Source organism: Ambystoma mexicanum, chromosome 13, assembly GCF_040938575.1.
Source record: "Ambystoma mexicanum isolate Mex_15411 chromosome 13, UKY_AmexF1_1, whole genome shotgun sequence".
Classification (NCBI taxonomy): Eukaryota; Metazoa; Chordata; class Amphibia; order Caudata; family Ambystomatidae; genus Ambystoma; species Ambystoma mexicanum.
The window spans coordinates 555249445-555266520 of NC_090938.1; positions in this window are offsets into that span (position 1 = coordinate 555249445).

Consider the following 17076-nt stretch of genomic DNA (forward strand, 5'->3'; position numbering starts at 1 on the left):
TCAGACAAAGATATATTTCAAAATGAATACTCAAGCACAAAATGGTTTCCAGGCCCAACCCAGGTGTGGAGGACTACGACCCGTGGCAAGAGTGTTCAGACAAGCAACAGAGGCTGATACATTGGTTTGTGATGAGGTCAGATAAGTAAGGGATGTTTCGCTACATGTATCTATGTTCTTATTGAATAGGGCACAACGTGTGTCATGCAGACTGTTCTGAGAGACCAGCTGTAATATGTTGGCACCATATAATAAAGTATATATATTTCTCCAACAGTATAGAGCTCTAACTCGCTTTGCAGGACCTCAGCAATCAGAGAAGGATTAGATATCAGTGCGTGAAAATGTTTTTGGCAGGAGTTGAGCACTGTCATAGTTGGGTGCAGCCAAGTTTAAAATAAGCATATCAGTTTCACGCGTCAGAGGAAATTGTGGATGCCAGCTATGCTATTGTCGGTTTGTTGTACACAAAAGTTATGTTATCCAATGATACGGAAGGAATGATTCCTTCTCCTACTAAGGGGACCTATCAGCATCATACCATATAGAAGGTAGTCATTTGCATACACATGTTATATCATACAAAAAAGAGTATAAAGCAGGATTAGGAAGAAATATCATTGAGTGTGTGTCTTGTTATTCCAACAAATAAAGGCTGTGTTGAAAGAACTCCCAGGTATCTGATTTTCTCTTCTCTCTCTCTCTCTCTCTCTCTCTCTCTCTCTCTCTAAGAAGTGTTCATAGATGCCTGGTGCTTGTAAAGATGGGAAGCAGGACCCCCGGTACACCAGGTTGGAACCCATGAAAACAGGGACAAAAACCAATCTTCGTCCATGATCTCGTCTGCTTCTTCAACCATCTTTGTATGCAAGGTTGACAACATAGTTATTGCTTCTGTCAGGGTTCCATGTTCTTCATCATGGGCAGGTGTGCATGTGCAGCAAGAAAGCCTGATCTTGGTGCAAATGCCTCCTTCCATTGCTCTAATTAAGTCCAGGACATACCTGTTCTAGAAGGCCATGAGCCTGAGTAGCCTCAGTTCTTCTCTGATTGCATTAAATCCCTTTATTGTTATGCCAACCGTTTGTAGCAGCTCCCACCTGGTGATCTGTTACCCTTTGGCATTTACTGCAGTCAGAATCCCAGGCATGAAGATCGATGCGAATATCACTTCTGTTCTGCTTAACAGTTTATGCTCATCTGGAATGTCATAAAATGTGTTTATTGATTTTGCTGAGCTGTAGTTCTTCCTTTTTTGTCAAATTATTTTATGCAATCTATGGACTTTACTTATCAAATGAATTGACTTCTATTTTGAAAGACCTACTTCTCTTGCACCCACCAAAAACGTGTTCCTGTTCAATGCGATATATTATAGACAGAAGAAGGGTGTAGCTTTGGGGGCTACCTATGCACCAGCAGTGGCTAACTTGTTCATGAACAACTATGAGAAAATACATACGCTTTCTCAGGACAACTTCAATCAGAACATTGTAAAATGGTTTTGATACATAGATGATATCATCCTCATTTGGTCAGGGACAGAGAATGAATTGAATTAGTTCAACAGATACCTCAACAGAAGTGCTTTTGGGATTTACCTAATGTCCAAACACAGCCACACAACAATGGAGTTCTAGGATATTTGTATATACATAGTAGAAGGAAAACTGGATACCAAGACTGTTAAACCATGTTCACATAAATACCATCTGATTATGAACATTGGGCTAAGCACTTTCGCATTGTACAGAAAACTGCGTCTAAAATTCTCTGAATAGAATTGACTAAAGCCGCTATTTTAGAAACATCCACCATTTTGATTCTAACCCCTACTTTCTGTCCTGAAATGATTAACTGTGTTTTCAGCTGCAACTGAGCAGAGTAACCTTTGAGCCTATGTCAACATTAGGGCTGCCAAGAACAGAATGTTTGTTCTGTGCAAAGAGACCTTGTAATCAATATGAACTGCCATTCAAAATCTTATCTGTGTCCACAGCCTCATCCACCTTCAAACAATGGCACACAATGCAAAGTAACTAAAGCAGTGTGCTTTGGGAGGAATCCTTTGTGCACATCTCTTGGAACAGGACTTATCCTAAAGCTCAGTGAACAAGGAAAGATCCACACAGCTGACTACAACAAAGTTTGCCAGCATTGTATCTTTAAGGGCAAGACATATGTCAAAAGTGTAAACCAATATTGTCATATTTGCCATGTGAACTGGGCATGGACCCTATTTTGTACCTTACTAGTTTGGAGATGGGCTGGGCAATGACCGGGACTGGGTATAAATAAGGCATGCTTTGTAATGTTCAGGACTCTCTCCCCTCATGGTATCTGCTGGTACATACTGTGAGGCACATGAGAGCCAGATACCTATCTGCTTTCATATTTGTATCTGCACAGAATAAAAGTTATACTTATAACTTTGATTTCGTGGCTGGCATTTTTATTTTTGGTGGTACTAAGCCTCAATATTTCCTTGCTGATCTATCAGATGGTGCCCGAAGAGGGACCCTCAATATTGATGTCAGCTCGCGGATCAAGGACGCGGCTACCGGACCGGGATCGAAGTGTGAAAAGTGGACCCTTTTGTATGAGACGCGACACCTCAACAGTACTGCACGATCCGATCACTGAACGGTGAGAAATTGGTTCGAGAGGACATCTTGACGAGGGTCCCCATATCGATGTGGGTATTTTTGCCGAAATCACCTGCCACGTCGATCCTTTGTAATCCGATCAGACCTGCTTTGTTTTTTTAAATCAGGTGGGTCGTGCCCTGATTCCTAAGAATCCTGATATTGGTTGCAGATTTGTTCTCATGAGTACAAACAACGCCAGGTAACACCAGTAATCTTACATGCCTGGGAAATTGTCTTCCTGTTTCAGGGTTTTATTCCACAGAGATAGACAATCTTTGGCGCAAGGTCAACCGGCACCACCCGTTGGGTCGCCGGCTTGTTTAATGTACTGTAAGTACGGCCTAAATAGTATTGTGTTTAATGATATTTGGCACAGACAAACTAGACATGCTCCCGAACTTCAGTGGCCAGATTATGGTAGTTTTGAAATTGCTCACATAGAGTATTTGGAGTCTATATTGTTGAAGAAAAAGGCTATTGTCTGCAGCGTTTGATGTAATTAAATATTGGAGAAAGGAAGCTATGCAGCAACTTAAGAGTAAAGAAAAACATGCACGTAGACACATGTCCAATACTGAAAAATCATTATTGTACGATCAACAGAAACAGTCAGAATCCATTAGAAGAATGGATAAGGCTTTTCAATTTGGAGTACAGAAAATATATCCGTCTCAGGATTTTCACACCTCTGATGAGCTGATTAATAAGCTATTAAATGCACCTAGAACTGTTGAAACTGCAGCTCCTCCTTATGCGTCTCCTCCTGCTGTTGCACCTCCTCCTGTTGTTGTTCCTCTTCTTCCTGCTGTTGCTCCTCTTCCAGTTGTTATTCCTCTTCCTGCACCTCCACCCTTACCGATAGTTACCGTTCCCTTAATTCCGTCTCCACCACCAGCGGTAGTGTCTCCACTACCTATTCAACAAGATTTGCCTGAATTTTCTTTTCCAAGTGGTTCTGCTCCATCTGTGGTGATTGAAGGAGCGAGTGCTGATTCAAGAATAGTAACTCGGAGCACAGTATCAAAGCTAGAAAAAGAGAATTGTATACATGGGCTAAGAAATATAAAGAAGAACGCGAGGAATCAGCTGTTTTAGTTGTGATTTCTGTCCAAGAAAGTATTACCGAACAGGCTATTTTGATAGAGGGCATGGGAATGCACTTAGCTGATATTTGGAGTGATTTGACAGACATGAATGTCCCACAGGTGTTGAGGGATTTGAATGCCCTTGCCCATTCAAGGGACACTGCAGAGAAAGTACATGAGCATGTTGAGAAGGTTTTGAGTTTAAAGGGGAGTAAGATTGGTTACAGAATGATGAATTAGATGGTAATAGATTGGAAGCCTCATACGTGCAGAAACTATTTCTTCCTTCATTGAAACCAATGAGTGAAGAAACACGCATTTGCACAAGAGACGCTCTTAGATGGATTTCGGATGTTTCATTTTCTCCTATTGAAGTGAATGACACGTTTAGTCAGTATGAGTTAATGAAGACAAAGGTTTGTTGTCCCACAGATTTGATGGTCATTTATAAGAGAGCATTTTCGCCCGATACTGCTTAGATTGCTTTGTCACTTGATTTAGCTTTGTTGCTTAGTGAACGTTCAGAATTGCCTACTTTACAATTGCCAATGAGGGAGGTTCCTCCGACATTTGTTCCTAAAGTAGAAATTCCAGCTAGCGCCCCAACGGGCACAGCAGCCACTACTATTGAAGCACATTATGTCTCACAGTTTGTGCATGTCCTATTTTCTAGACAGGAAGTGAATACCATTAGACAAACAATTACAGATATTAGGAAGAATCCAACAGGATTTTATAAAGAAATTGAATCTGTCTTGCATTCATCAGTTTTCACGCTGGGTGATATAGATTTAATGTTCCCTGTGATCCTACCTATTGATTTATGGAAACAGATTAGAACTATAGATGATCAGGCAGGGATGGGTGATACATGGGTTAACTTGGTGCAAATAGATGGGGAAAGGAACGCTGGTGAGAAACCACCGCAGGTGATATTGATGTTGCCAGACGGAATAATAGCTAAATTAAAAACCTTGGTTCCAGAAAGAAGAATAGTTTGGGACAAGCTTACAGCTTGCATCCAAGGGAAATCTGAAGGTGCTACAGAATTTTTTAATCGATTTGAACAAGTATTTTCAGACTTCAGTGGTCAAGACTTAAGTACAGAATCAGGAAAAAGGCTGTTTGTAGACAAGTTTGTCCACGGATTGTTGCCTGAGATCCAATCACAAATTATGACTTCTGAGAGCACTTGGCAAGCAACATCACAATCTGAAGTATTGCATTTGGCTCAGTATTATGAAAATAGAGTTAATTCAGAGAAAGAAAGAGTGGAGAAAAAGAAGGGAGACTTGAAAACTAAAGTACTGTTGCAAATGATTGTTGGAGGGGCCAGAGGTGGGAATATGCAGTTTAGAGGCCAATTTACACCTCAGAGTAATGCGCAACTGGGCCCTGTACACATGAACCAATGTGCCTATTGTAGACAGGAATGGCCATTTGTGAGCAAAATGCCCGATCCTTAAACAAAGATTGAATAGCCCTTATGGTGCCATGGGTAGACGATCCAGGGGCCGTCCTGGGATAGGGGGTACTGGTAGAAGTCAGTTTACTCAGAATCAATAGGCATCTTCACAGGATATTCAGCAACATAGTGTCAATAGTGGGAACATTTTTGATAATCCTTCAACTGTTTATTTTTCTGAGAAGCTCGCATTTGTTGTCATACCGTTCCACTAGGACAGCCCGAAGCAAAGTCTGGAACCAGTGCCTATTCCCGTTGGTCAGAAAGGGCCCTACTTTGAGTTGCACGTGGAAATTAGGAAGCCTCTATTTTTGATAGATACAGGAGAACAGAAGTGTTCCACTGATCATTCACGGGTTCTGGATATTCCTCTTTCAAGGCAGAAGAACATTTCTGCAGGGTTTTCTTGTATGCCAGTGGTTAGTCCGGTCTCTCAGCCGGTACCGATTGCACTGGGGCCATTTACTGATTTGTGTCCATTTCTTTTGATGACAAATTCTAGCGAAAATTTGTTGGAGTTAAATTTGTTGAAAGAATTGAATGCTGTAATTTATTGTTCTCCGGATGGAGTGCATTTAACGATTTTGCACCAACAAAATTCTGTTCCATTAGTGTTGTGGATTTAAAGAATGCCTTCTTCAGTATTCCTGTACATGTTGACAGTAGATATTTGTTTGTGTTCACCCTAGGAGGACGCTCATTTACATGTATTCGTGTACACAAGGGTACACTGAGAGTCTAAGCATTTATAGTAGAGCACTGAAGGAACAGCTTGATACACTTGAGTTACCTTCTACTTACATGTTGTTACAGTATGTAGACCATTTACTTTTAGCTGATGATTCTGAAGTTGCTTGCAAGGAGGGCACTGTGTTGCTGCTTACTCACCTAGCAGAACATGGGCATAAGGTTTCACAAAAAAAAGTTTCAATATTGTCAACAGGAGGTCGCCTATTTAGGCTACCTCCTGTCGAAGGAGGGAAGAAGACTGACACCTGAACGGATACAAAGCATCTCTAGCATGGCTGTCCCAAATACACAGAGTCAGAGCCTTGATTGGCATGGCTTCATACTGTAGACAGTGGATCCTACATTTTCCAATGTTGGCATTGACAAAGAAGGGCATTTCTTTGCCCTTACCATGGAACATGGATTGCCAGAAAGCTTTTGATCTGCTCAAGGCTGTGTTGTGTGCTGCACCAGTTTTGGGCACGCCAAATTATGAAAAGGCCTTTGTATAGTATATGCATGAATGTGAAGGATGTGCTTTTGCTTCTCCTCCACGCTTGACCCTGTTGCATGCTCTTTGTTGAGATGTTTGAGAGGTGTTGCTGCTGCCGCTGCATCTGTAAAACAAAGTGAGGGTATGGTTCTGGGTCACTCCTTAACCATGATGGTACCTCACTCTGTAGACGTTCTAATAAACAGAACGCAAACACAACATCTCACATTAGCACAATTAACAAGATACAAGCTAATTCTATTTGCACCGCATATTCAAAATGAGAGATGTTGCTAATTAAATCTGGCCGAACTATTGCATGTCCTGCAAGAAATTGCTTGCAGTGACAAGATATCACATTACTGCCTCTATACCACAGAGCAATAAAATGAAGGCAGAATTGATTTAAATGATACACTGTTAAAGAAACCACAGGGGGAGCTGTTTTGGGATAATGCCTGCTTCAAACTTCCAGATGGTACATCCACTGCTGCTTATGCAAGCACCACTTTAAGCACGATAGTGGAAACCAAAAGAATTCCGCATAATTCTGCGCAGGCCGCAGAGATTATTGTGTTGACCGGGGCTTGCGATCTTTCCAAAGGGCTTAGTGCGAACATATATACGGACAGCCAGTATGCCTTTGGGGTAGTTCACAACTTTGGTCGACTTTGGGCAGACAGAGGTTTCTTGACCTCACATGGAACTAAGATACAACATGGCACCTTGATAGTTCGGCTACTCTCAGTACTTGCACTTCCTACACAGTTAGCAATAATGAAGTGCGCTGCACACCAGAAAATAACAGACGAAGTAGGAAAAGGAAACGCTTTTGCTGACAGAATAGCCAAACAAACTGCCATTGACTTACATTCTAAAATGTATGTGCTGGACGCAACAAAAGGGGTCACTAACACTTGTGTGATAGATGAAGGAATTGGTTGCATAAAAGAAAGTCAATCGGATGCTACTCCAGATGAAATTAAACAGTGGGCTGAGGGTCCAGCAAGTTTAGACGATGAGGGTTGTTGGGTAGACACTGAAAAACTAAAATGGATGCTGCCCAATACTTACGCTATGGTGAGAATGACTCATGGTCCAACTCACATATGTACCAAAAAAAAAGATTTGCAAAATGTTAGAACCTGTCTGGGTTAATGTAAATATTCCAAAGACTGCTGAGCGTGTTGTCCAAAGTTGCATAGTGTGCCTATAGCACAATAGTGGCAGAGGAACTCTGACACCAAGGGGTAGTGTGGCCTCCCTTCTATGCCTTTTTTAGGATACCAAAGCCCAAATTACTGAAAGATGTCGAAAATGTATTTCTTTCTGAATTTTGTGACCAGTTAACTCAGAACATGTATTTTGATTCATCAACAGGTGCGAGAAGCCCTCCTAGTAAAGTACGAGGGTCCAGGTCATCGACTTCAACCTGGTGGCTGGGTGCTCGTGAAAGTAAAAAGCTTCCTGTCTCACACCACGCTGGAGAGGACCACATCAAGTCCTCCTAGAGACACAGAATGCCATCCGAGTGACAACAACAAGAATTAGATTCACACGACCCACGTGAAGAAGATTCCTTTTCCTTTGGCCTATGACAGAGGCAAGGAGAAGGGAACTGTTGACCTTGGTGCTCACAACAAGCCTCTTCTAACCGACACCTAGGGTGTCCTGGAAACCCTTCCTGAGCCCGCAGGGCCTGGGGAGATTGCTGCTTTGTCAAACGAAACCCTTCCTGAGCCCGTGGGGCCTGGGGAGATTGTCGCTCTTTCTGCAAGATCTTCTTCACCATCGAGCAATCTTGCTTCTGCTCCTCCATTGTCTTCATTGCCTTCAGGAAGCGACGACACTCTGTTTGCAGATCACACCGTACCTGGAGTCTTGAGGTACGATCTGCGACTGAGAAACCGAACTTACAGCACGGGATTGGCAGTGCCTTCGAGAGACCATCGTTGAGCCAGTCCCTTGTCACTCTTCTGCTGAAAATAAATAAGAGTCGGGGACCAGCAAAGTTACCTTCAATCACAATAGGCCACGTGGTCAGAGGCCACCAGCGGATGAACTAAAAGAGCCTAACAGAGAGGCTTCTTAACTGACTCTGAGAAACAATTCCCATTTTTTAAAATCACTTGTGAAAGAAGAATGTTGGTCACCCCTCTTATAATGAATCTACCCATCAAGGGTCATGGTCCCCGAGGACTAAATGTTTGTTGGTTGCAACAAACAAAACATTAGTGTGTTTAGTCACCGTATTTTCATTTGGGTTTTGGTACCTTGAAGAAGTGCATCTGTTTGATAATGTGTTACCAACTGCAAGTATCTCCACTGTGTCTCCATCCTTCGTGCATCTGCACACTCTTCCGCCTCGAGACTTCCAACATAGACAGGGTTACCATAATAACACTCTCCTCATCACGACCCTGGCGCTAAGTGAAAAACGATGGCGGTAAATGGTTACCGCCATCTTTTTCCGCCAGGTCCGATCATGACATGTGACCGTTAACTACGATGCCATTAGCGGCATCGTAGTCAAAGCTGCCGCTAACTGCGACAAGGGTCCGCGCCCGCGCCCGCCCACACCGTACTTAGCGCCATGGCGGAAAGTTACGCAAATCCCGACCCAAGCGGACATGCACCTAACGCCATCACCCAGCCCGTTAAGTACCTTACCACCATGGTGCTAACAACGCCATCGCGAACCAACCGTAAAGGGCCATGTTAAGTGAATGCAGCTGCCACAGGTGCACTGAAACAGCACAGGTGAAGGCAATACAGACTCAGGAAGTACAAAAAGAGCCCACCCCACCCCTTCCCACACCCAGACACACTCCACAATGATACCAATTCGAATGGCAATGTTGGGGCTGGAGGACCTGATAGCAATGCATGTGCTACAACAGCAACAACAACAACAACAACTACTACAACAGCAACAACACCAGGCAGCACAGAGGAGACGCAGGAGGAGAAGGAGGGCAAGGCAGGCCCAGCAAGCCCCACCTGCACAGCCAGTGCCACCACGCAGGCAGCCCCCAATCCCACGCATCAGAGCCAATCCATTCAACCTCACTGCTGAGCAGATCCACACCCTGTACCGTTTGGACCGGGACACCATCACCGCCATCGTAGACATGACACACAACGACATCGTCAGCATGATAGAAAGTCCAACCGCCATCCCCCCCCTACTGAAGGTAGTGGCTGTACTCCACTTCCTGGCCACAGGCAGCTACCAGCACACAGTGGGGCACCTGCATGGCATATCACAACCATTATTCTCGCAAACACTCATCCAAGTGCTCGATGCCCTCCTCAAGCACACAGACAACCACATCTCATTACCACGGACTGCACAGGAGATAGCTAACACCAAAGTGGGTTTCCATGCACTAGCCGGCATACCCGGTTGCATTGGTGCCATCGACTGCACCCATGTGGAATTGGTGGTTCCACGTGCCGTGGAGGTACCGTACCGCAACCGGAAACAGTTCCACTCAATCAACGTGCAAATGGTCTGTGACTCCAACAAGATCATCACACATTGTTGTGCCCGATTCCCCGGATCAACCCATGATTCCATGGTCCTGAGGAACTCCACAATACCACGCTACATGGAGCAACATGCAGGTCCAAGATCCTGGCTACTCGGTGAGTCCAATGTAATGGAAGTGGGCAGGTGAATGACGTACCGATGCATACTCCACCTGGCTGAAAGGGGGGGGGATGCATACTCCACCTGGATGAAAGGGGGGGGGATGCATACTCCACCTGGCAGAAAGGGGGGGGGGGAATGCATACTCCACCTGTCTGTGAGTAACACGGAGATCGGAGACAGAGGATGGGCACTTACAATGCACACAACCCCTCTGCATACATTGGGTGATGGCATGCAAAACAGGCCATGGAAGCCATGAGCATATACAGGTAGCATTGTGTGAATAAATTAGGTCATGTAGATGTGAGCCAAATTAACAGTTGGAAGCAAGCCATGATGGAACATCATGTTCCTGATCAGACAACATGACTGACACATACATTCTCGCCTACATACAGGTGATGCTGGCTATCCCCTGAAGAGTTGGCTCCTTACACCAGTCCGGAACCCGCAGAACCAGCACGAGGAGGACTTCAACCGTGCACATACACGTACTCGTGTGGTCATAGAGCAGACATTCGGCCTATTGAAGGCACGGTTCCGAAGCCTCAGTAGGTCTGGTGGGGCACTCCTGTATGGCCATGAGAAGGTGGCAAAGATCGTCATGGCATGTGTAATGCTACACAATATGTGCGTCAGGCAGAATGTGCCCCTGCCCCCTGACGCAGAACTACAACCACCTGACGATGAGGATGAGGAGGGAGCAGATGGGGCGGCACCCCATGGAGGAGGCGATGCACAGGAGGGGCGTGCAATGCGCCAAACTATCATCGACCACTGCTTCTAGCACACATGGCTGGTGTGTGTCATATGGTGACTGCACTTGGGGCACTGTGTGGCACCGGGACATGCACACTGTGGACTGTACACCAATAAAGCACACATGCGCAAAGAAAAAATCAACACACTCTGGGTTTTTTTTCAAGGTAAAAGTGTATTCAAGACATGGAACGTTGTGACCCACCACCTCCCACCTCCCCCCTGCACACACACCCCCCCCAAACTCCCCCCTTAACTCCCCAACACACCTCCCCGCCACCCCCCTGCACACCCCAACACACCCACTCCCCCCTCCACCCTCCCCCCCCCCCTGGAATCCCAACAAAGGTGTGAGTTAGTCTGTGCAGCAGTGTCAGAAGTAGGATTCCTACACTGTCCGGCCACTATTGGCAGCCCCCTCCACTGGCCCCCAGGGCACCCCTGCCTGTGCTGCGGAGGTTCCTCCCCGATCGGCGGATGGGGCTGCTCGGTGTCGAGCTGGCAACCGAGGAGGATCCTGCCTGCTCATTTGGACGCATGGCCCGTATTGTCTGCACAAGGTCAGTGATGGCGTGCCGCACAGCAGCTAGTTCCGCGCAGATGTCCTTTGTGGACGACTCTATAGCTGCCTTCACTGTCTCTGCACATTTCTCCATTGCTGCACATGACCCCCCACATTCAGCAACATGTTCTTCGAGCAGCGAGGAAAGTTGCTGCTGCCGGGTGGCAATCGCCTCCAGAGAATGGTTGGTATTCTGGCCCATGGCTAATGGCAGTGGTATTCCCATTGGGCTGATCTGCCCCTGCAGCGGTGATGGAGTCGCTGGCCAATCGTCATCCTCTGGCTGACCCTGTGTGGCATCCGCATGCGGGCTGCTTAGGGACAGGTAGGGGGAATGAGGGTGGCCTGTGGGGCTTCTGACATCACTCTCCTCAAAGATCCCTGCTTCGCTGTCGGAGGAGGCAGCAATGGCAGCAGTTTCCCCAATTGTGCTGCTTGCAGCAGAGGCTGTGGCTTCTGTGGCCATGATTTGTGTGATGTCTGCTGCTGCTGCTGCTGCTGTACTGCCTGCTGGGGTGGCTGTCTGTGCCCTGTCCTGTTTCCCTTGCATGGATTTTGGCTGCTGTGGGGTTTTCCTCGGGAGGGCAGAGGTGGAGGGTTGTGGTGTTGGCACAGTTGGCCTGGCCCTCTTGGTGGGTGTGGAGGCAGTGGTGTCCTCTTCCTCAAGGTCGGAATTTGAGCCTGTGGTGGGACAGAGGAGGGAGAGTGTTATTGATGGGTCTGCGGACATTGGCCGGGCATTGTGGCGACTGGCATCTTATCAGTTAGTACATGTGGCACATTTCATGCAGGGGAAAAAAATTGTCTCCCTTTTGTGTGGAAGTAGCATGGAGGTATGTGGGTGGCTGCAGTTAGGGTGTGCATACTGCATGTGTACAGGGTGCAGATCGGATGTATCTGTGGGCAGTCTCCGGCTGATGTGTTGCATTTACACTATGGGCCAACATTGTACTTCACATGAATGGACTTAGGTGAGATTTGCATGCCTTGATTTGAGCCACTTACCTGCATCGCCCGATGTCGGGGCTCCTCTCTCCATTCCTCCTACTCCTTCAATGCTCTGCATTCCGATTGTGGAGGCACAGATTTCCTCCCATGGCTGCAATTTTATAGGGGACTCCGATCCTCCCCCAGTTGCCATTGCCAGGTTCATGTTAGCTGATAGTATGCTCCTGACTCTGAGCCGGAGATCGTCCCACCGCTTGCGGCACTGTTTGACATTGCGGGGTGTTGTTCCCACGGCACTGACCCGCTGAGCTACCAGTGCCCATATGGCCTTCTTCTTGGATATGGCCGGTCTTGTCAGTTGGTTGGAGAATACCACTGCAGCGTTCTCCTGGAGGGTCTCCGCTAGCATGGTAAGCTCCTCTCTGGAGAAGCGGTCTTGCCGCTGGCGGTCACAGGCTTTTTTCACAACTTTAGGCATCTTCCTGCAGGTAGAAGGTTGAAGCCGGTATTTGCGGGGTCTCAGGCTCGGATGTCCAGTGGTTTCGGAGGATGGCAATGGATTGTGTTTTTAAAGATGGCCGCCGTGCTCTTTCCCGTTCCGCCGCGGTGACGCTACTTCCGGTTCCGCTTATCTACGGTCAACGCTAATTGCGGTGACCGCTAACTACGGTCACCGCTATGTACGGCGGTGGCGGTGGTGCACCTTGCGCCGCATACGATGCCGGTAGGTGCCGTTTTGGGGGCACTACCGCCATGGCGCAGTTTACATTACCGCCATGGCGTAATGCTCGTGCGCGATGGGTCGTAATGTGGCGCCTTTTACGCCATCGTCCCACGGCGTTAACGTTCATTACGCCATGGCGGTAATGACGGCGGATTACCGCCAGGGTCGTAATGAGGCCCTATGACCGCTACCCATGCAATTCTGAATAAAACACATTTCTGCGTGTGTTCACACCTACTGCAACATGGGGAAAAGAAACTGGGGTGGTATATTCATCCTCTTCCTTTAACCACTGCCTGCTTTGCCTCACTTAGAGCACTATTCTTTGGTCATTGGAACGATAGTATTTCTGGGAATTTTGATGGGGCTAATCTTAATGAATTTGAAAAGCGAGTCTTAACACCTTTAGGATGTCCTCTCTTTATGAATAGGAGCAAGCTAAATGTTGCTTCTATTAGGCCTTCTGATAGACTTTCTAGACATTTTCAATCATTGATCTCCTTCAAAATGGATCCTGTAGGATATATATATATATATATATATATATATATATATATATATATATATATATATATATTTACAAAAATAATAATAATAAAAATAATAATAATAAATAAGTAAAAGGGGGCAGAAAAGGTGTGATGCAAAAGTCAAAAAGCAATAGCAATTCATAACATTGACCTGAAAACAACCTTCTAGAAAACTTTGGCATAGCAACAAACCAAGAAGCAAAAGACATGAACATTATAATGAGTAAATTGAAACATGCATGTCTACTTATCTGAATACAGGTAAACTCGACACAGGAAGCTCCAACGACTGACTAACCCTTATCCAAAAAGACCTTCCATATTTTATCAAAAATACGTCTTTCCCCATTCACAGAATATATCACATTTTCAATATTGCTTGTGCGATACATCTCCTGCATCCACATGTTCAACGTCGGGTGAACATCTGATTTCCAATTTCTCAGGATCAGTTTTTTCGCCATCATAGCCCCACGTAAAATCCATGTAATATGATGTTTCCCTAAGTCGTCCAGCATGGTGGATTCCCCCAGTATTAGAGTTTCAAAGTCAAATTCCAAATCTGCATTGACAACCTTGTTCATCATACTTGTCACATCCGACCAGAAATTCCTCACCCTGTGACACTCCCATATCATGTGTTCCATAGTGCCACGAAAGTGACCACATCCCCAACAGCTGTCTGACTTTGTTAAATTTCGTTCCTTAAGTCTTACTGGTGTCCAGAAAACTCTATTCAAGAGCATTACTTGTCTGGATCTCTCTCCAACATTCAGCGACATTCTTTTAATATTCCTACATAAGTCACTCCACCTCTCTGCAGTAATCTCTTCTCTCAGATAGCAAGACCATTTGTCCTGGAGCTTCGCATTAGCATTAGTGAAACCACTCAACATTTTATACATTTTAGATGCTGAATGATCACTTCTGCCAATCTGTTGAATAGTTAGAGCCAAATCAGAGATAACCAAAGATCGAATGTTCACTGCTCTCCTTAACTTTCTGTATTCGCCATAAGTACCTGTAGGTAAATCAAACTCTAGTTTCAAAATCTGAAATGTTTTCCAAGCGGTCCCATCGAAAAGATCTTCAACTTTAACAATGCCTGCTGCAAACCAATCTGGCCAGAACAAGGTCTTATTGTTCAGTTTGATATCCGGGTTCAACCAGATTGATGACATACTCGTCTTACCAGGCATAAACCCGGCAGACTGTTCATATGATCTCCATGTGGTTCTAAGGAAACTTGTTAGAACAGAAACGTTTTACCGATCTGTCGTGACAGTGGAAAAGAGAGCCAGAGGGTGCAAGGGGCCAGCACCCTTTGCCTCAGCCACGGCCCATTCATCTTCCATATCTTCCAAAAAGGGAAGGACATGCCTCAATGAAAATGCTTGATGATATAGTTCGAAATTTGGGACATTCAATCCCCCTCTGTCCTGACTGGGTATAAATAAGGCATGCTTTGTAATGTTCAGGACTCTCTCCCCTCACGGTATCTGCTGGTACACACTGTGAGGCACTTGAGAGCCAGATACCTATCTGCTTTCATATTTGTGTCTGCACAGAATAAAAGGTACACTTATAACTTTGATTTTGTGACTGGCAGATTTCATTTTTGGTGGTATTAAGCCTCAATATGCCTTGCTGATCTATCAAGACCTTTCTCAAGCCTACAGAGGTGAACTCAATTCTCCATGCCAAGAGCTATCATAAGAAGGGTGTGATTCGAAATATCCCAAAGGGAGTATTCATCAGAGCCCTACCCCTCAACTGAATATAGACAACATGATACATGATAGGCAGATCAAATAAGTTCACTCTCCCATCCATCATTGCGGGAATCAGGATTAGAGTGCCTGTATTAAAAGTTAAAAGTGTCCATAGCACTGTGCATATTTGGGTTCAAACAGCCCAGGAAATGAAGGGTGCTTTTAATGTTACACACACTCCATAAGTGCACACATATACAATGTGAGAGATGCTTAAATAAATAATAGCTCCCTGAAGGGAAATACAGTATCAGACAAAAACATATTTCAAAATGAATACTCAAGTACAAAATGGTTTCCAGGCCAAACCGAGTGTGGAGGACTATGATTTGTGCAAAGAGTGTTCAGACAAGCAACAGAGCCAGATACATTGGAGATAGTCTTTGGCAACATCTCACGGTGAGGTAATTAGGTTTGTTAGGTCAAAATTGGAAATTGGCACAAAAAGCAGACAGGATTGTGGTGAGGCCAAATAAGTAAGGGAAGTTTAGCTACATGTATCTATGTTCTTATTGAATAGGGCACAACGTATGTCATGCAGACTATTCTGAGAGACCAGCTGTAATAATTTGGCACCATATAATAGAGTATATATATTTCTCCAACAGTATAGAGCTTTAACACACTTTGCAGGACCTGAGCAATCAGATAATGTTACCTCACCTGGTCTCTGCAGAGGCTTTGGGGCATGGTTGTAGCCCTCCCTGAACTTGAATCACCAACTTCAGGCCTCTCCCTCAGTAGAAAAGCTGTGAGCGGTGATAAGTGGTGTTACTGCTCCTGCATGGAGTTAAGAGTGTGAGTGCACCAATCTGTGATTGTTGTGCCTCTAGAACCCTTCATCCCAAAGTACGGTTTCTGTGAGCATACGCCGGCCCATGAAGCTCGTCTGTGAATTATGGAAGATAAGCTCTCCATCCTGCTAATTCTGGTAGGGGCGCATCGATAGGGATCTAGTTCCTTCACTGATCCCTGATAAGGATTTGTCCAGTCCAGCTGCGACTATGCTTCTCCTTATGATTGGTATGTATTTCAAAGCTCTTGTGATTCTGTTTGTTTTGTTGAATGTCTTTATATGTCGCTCCTATTTATGCCCGCAATAATGTCTCTCTTCTGTTTCTTCCCTTAGATGGAAATAAGGCCTCAATGCAGCTGTGAGACGTGAGACGCGGCCAGATTGAAGATGGATGCTACCACAATGTTCGACAACAGGTAAGGGATGGTTTAAGGAAAGGGTGAAGTATGGCGAAGCGCAACCATAAACTGACTGTTTTTTCGATGTCTAACCTTGTCTTCTGTTTTTCATTGCAGGCGCTGCTGTCGACGATGGAGCGTGTTGTGCTACGGTGCCAAGATGAAGATTTCGGCGTTCCGGAAAGTATAAAGATGAATACTTGGTTCACCAAAGAGATGTACAGGTAAGAACAGCTTCCCCCAGTTGGTAAGTATGCTGGCAGGAATCAGGATGTCCAGGAATACAGATCTTCAAAGGTAAGCCTGACCTCAGGCGACGGTGAGCGTTACGCTGCTTGCAAGTGCAGAATAACTTGAAGCGTCTGTCTTGAGGATCGGGGCAGTTTATATAGCTGAGTTCGCGGGCACACCCATTAGGGCCGGCTTACCAGCCACACCCTGCCGCTCCTAGAGAATGAGCATGTGCAAAGGCAATCCATTAGCAGACACACCCAAGAATACACTTGGGGCTG